The sequence below is a fragment of the Bubalus kerabau genome, chromosome 16 (assembly GCF_029407905.1).
Source record: "Bubalus kerabau isolate K-KA32 ecotype Philippines breed swamp buffalo chromosome 16, PCC_UOA_SB_1v2, whole genome shotgun sequence".
Taxonomy (NCBI): Eukaryota; Metazoa; Chordata; class Mammalia; order Artiodactyla; family Bovidae; genus Bubalus; species Bubalus kerabau.
In genome coordinates this window covers 33,591,406-33,595,616 of record NC_073639.1, presented here as the reverse complement: position 1 = coordinate 33,595,616, position 4,211 = coordinate 33,591,406, and the positions used below count along the sequence as shown (strand labels likewise).

General features: G+C 42.3%; 1 pseudogene; it reads right to left on the bottom strand.

Annotated features, from left to right (window-relative positions):
• Positions 1-886: 886 nt before the first annotated feature.
• Positions 887-1,976, bottom strand: LOC129630163 (glutaredoxin-3-like; annotated as a pseudogene).
• Between the last annotated feature and the right edge of the window lie 2,235 nt (positions 1,977-4,211).

The following is a 4,211-nucleotide window of genomic DNA, read 5'->3' as shown; positions in this document are numbered from 1 at the left end:
TCCAGGGAATAAAGTGAGCCATCTAGGGAAATGGCTTATGTTCTTCAAGATGTATACCTTGCATATTTCCTTCATCTGGACTTTTGGTAAAAGTTGAGCAGGAATCTGGTAGATGCATTAAGATGAGGGGGATCTTTTCACTACAATGATCATTTTAAATATCTTACAATTTTATACATCAACTGTACCTCAATAAAGGGCTTCCCTGGTGGCTAGTGGTAGAAAATCTTCCTGCCAATGCAGGAGACATGGATATGATCCCTGGGTCAGAAAGATCCCCTGGAGAAAGAAATGACAACCCACTCTAGTATTCTTGCCTGGGAAATCCCATGAACAGAAGAAACTGGTGGGCGACAGTCTATGGGTTTGCAAAAGGACTGAATACAATTTAATGACTGAACAACAAGTACCTCAGTAAAGCATGAATTTTTTTTTAAAGTTGAACAGGAGAAAATTAAATACACAAAATCTTGCATAGCCTGACATTCAGATATTCTCTGTAGTTGTCTAAGAGACTTTCAGAATCAATTACAAATGGGAGGATGGCAACCTTTATAAAAACTGAAGGCCTGGTGTCATGGGCTTAATTTTGATTTCAACTTCCAGGACACTGAAGCTTAAAGACTTACCTTAAAGACTTAGTTGTTGTTTTAGTCACTAAGTCATGTCCAATTTTTTTTTTTAATTGAACTTGAAGATGTTTATTGGGTTCTATTTTTGGTGGAAAAAAGGTCACATATGTTATTTAGCGCAGCCTCGTGAAATACACAAAGTGATACTGGTTAGGAGCATTTTCTCCTCCTAGTCCATTTCTGAGGACTAAATCATGAACTGCTCCACTGGAGGAATCCTTCCTGCAGTGGGTAGGCACCAAGTCTATCGTTCATTAATTTTCTCCTTTCAGTATGGGCAGCAACTCCCCATTTTCTTTCAGTTCCTTAACGATGTCCAGTCCTCCGACAAGCTCCCCCTTCACATTCAGCTAAGGATACGTTAGCCAGTTGGAGTAAGCTTTTAATCCTTGCTGAACTTCTTCATCCTCCAATATATCAAATGTCTCATATTTAACCCCAGTACTATTTAATATTTCCAGAATCATCTGCCGAAGCCACTCTTAGCTTCCTGTTTGTTTCCTTTCATAAAGAGCATCAGAGAAGCTTCATTTGTCCTTCCTTTGAGCCTTTCCTCTAACTTGGGGGCTTTGGGGCAAATCGTATCTAGTTCTTTAGATGCTTCTAGCTCCTTAATTATATCAAGTCCTCCTATGAGCTCTCCAGAAACATAGAGCTGGGGATAGGTGGGCCAGTTGGAATAGGTTTTGAGGGCCTGGCGAACTTCATCTGAGAAGATGTGGAAACTGCTAAACTGAATATTATGTTTGTCAAGAATTTCCACCATCTACTTGCTGAAACTGCAGCGTGGCTCCTGAGATGTTCCTTTCATGAATAGGATGCAGGGGGCAGCGAGAAATAACTTCTTCAGGGGCCGGTTGAGGTCTTCCTTCAGGTGCTCACTACCACTGGGTGAGAAGGAGCCACTAGATGCATGTTGCTGAACTTTTTTGCTCAACTCTGGGGCCATGGGCACCATCTAATCAGTAGATTTTCTGAGAATTCTTGAAAAACAGGAAGGTGGGAACATAACTAATTTCATATTTTTCAGATACTTCAGGAACAGTTTCTGCTTCCAATTTCACGAATGAAACTTGTGGGTGCTCTTTGGCGAGCTCTGCCATCACGTCGTTCATCTGAGCACACTGAGGAGCTCATGGTGCCCAGAAATGGACCACAAGAAAGGACTTGGCTCTGAGGTGCAGCAGCTCCTCAAACTGCCGGGCTGAGCCGACCTCTACCACGGCTGCCACTACCTCAGCCACCCCTGCTGCCATGCTGCCCATCATGTCCAACTCTCTGCAACCCCATGGACTGTAAGCCCTATGGTGGAAACACTATGTATATGCCCCAAATCCATGAGATTCACTTTGTATTATGTTCATTTGTTGTTTTGTGTGTGTGTGTGTGTGTGTGTTGGCCTCACCACTCAGCATGTAGGACCTTAATTCCCTTGACCAGGGATTGAACCTGTGCCCTCTGCATTGGAAGCACAGAATCTTAACCATTGGATTGCCAGGATCCCTTTAAAGTGTACTCTCTGTTGAATGTAGCATTTTATGTAATAGCTTGAGTATATCAAATGCATTGTTCACATCTTAGATATAGGAGTTGTATAGAACTTTATATGCCACTTTGAGAGAAGGCTACGGATGAGGAAATTTAAATTAATTGAATTTAAATCAAACTCACTTTTCTGGAATTGACTTCAATTATGGTTTCAACCACCAGAGTTGTATCAGTTATCTAGTGTTGCATAACAAATCATCCCACATGTTAATGGCTTAAAAAGCCATCATTCATTTTCTCACAGTTTCTATTGGTTGGCATTGGGCCAGACCTAGCTGGAGAGGCTCTTCTGCCATTCTTGCCTGAGGTCACTTTTGGAACTGCAGTTATCCGGGGATTGCCTGAGACTAGACCATCCAACATGGCCTCATTAATAGGTCTGTTGCCTCAAATGGGACATTTGGGCCTTTCTCTCCACAGTCTTCTTCACAGAATGGTGGAAGCTTTCCAAAAAGATAAGAGCAGAAGCTGTGAGGCCTCTTGAAGTAAAGACCAGAAGTCACTTGACCCTTCTACTACATTCTGTTGGTCAAAGCAAGTCACAGGACCCTTCCATATTCGGGGAGTACAGAAATGGATTCCACCTCAGTGTGAATAGCTACAAAGAACTTGGGACCACTTTACATCCATTATGAAGGGAAATGCAAGTTCAAAATAGAGATTTAATTGGTTACAGGTTTATAGGAAAAAAAGAAGTTCTATATATTATACTCTTGATTATATGGTTTGAATATGTAACTGCTCCATTTGGTCTCAAAGGGGCTGTGTTGAACAGAGTGTTCATGTCTTTGTGAGGTATGTTTTGACAGGATTGAGAGCTTGCAGAAAGGGTGTCTTCCTGACTCTTTGCAGTGAATTATTTCTTGGCTGCCTCAGCTCTTGGTAGATGCCCAAGAAACCCATCTTTAGAGCCCCATAAGCTTAGGCCCTGTTTTGAGGGGATATGCAAAGAGTATGGGGCTTCCCTGGTGGCTCAGTCTGTAAAGAATCAGCCTACATGCAGGATGATCCCAGAGTCAGGAACATCCCCTAGAGAAGGAAATGGCAACCCCCTTCAGTATTCTTGCCTGGGAAATCCCATGGATAGAGGAGCCTGGCGGGCTACAGTCCTTAGGGTCACAAAGAGTCTTGGACACAACTTAACAACTAAACCACCACCACCACATAAAGAGTATGATTTTTGAATAGCCTAGGGTCATAATTTATATAAGTTCTAAAAGGGTAAAACTTTTGTGAAATTATCTTTTCTTTATGTGAAGTTCACAGTATATGATTTGTTTTAGCAAGGTAAGGCCTGGCAAGGTAAATGCAATGGAAGTCCTGGTGACTGCCAAGTTAATGTACAGGCACAAAGCCAGCGCAGAGGGAAATGTTAAACACTCTTATTTCAAATACCACATCCAAAATGACATAGGGCAGGGCAGAATTGGAGTTTGGAATATCCTCTGAAGAATCAATGTAGAAGAGCTTGTAGTTTATACCAGGAAACTTTCCTGTGATCTCGTCACGAAAATAAAATTTTCTGCCCCTAGGAATGAAGGCAGGGGAATAATTCTTTATTTGAAAAATGCTATGTTGGCCCTTTTCCTCTCTTTGCGTTGCCTTTCCTCCTGCCCCAACACATCAGATCAGTCCTATCTCCCCCAGGATTCTCTGGGAACTCACATCTGGTGTATAAAAAGGATTTGGATCCTGTATTTCTGCCAAGTTAGACAAACGTGAGCACTGCAAGATGTGGGAGGCAAAGGAAGCGATTGTTTTCTACCGCACCATTTTAACGTTCCTTCCTACTTTCAGCTCTCACATTCACAGTGCCATTTGTAAAAGTGAAAATTCAGTGTCTTTGCTGGGCCCACTTGAGTGTTCCACCCTTTTCCTTTGCTAGCTATATTTGTATGAAGAGACACACCATTCATTTATTTAGCCTTGGGATCCACTTGAAAACTCTCACCAGGACTCAGACTTCTGTTCTTCTTTCTTCTAAGGCACTGTATACGGTTTTCGTCCTCTGAGCACCCCGGCAAGTGTGCT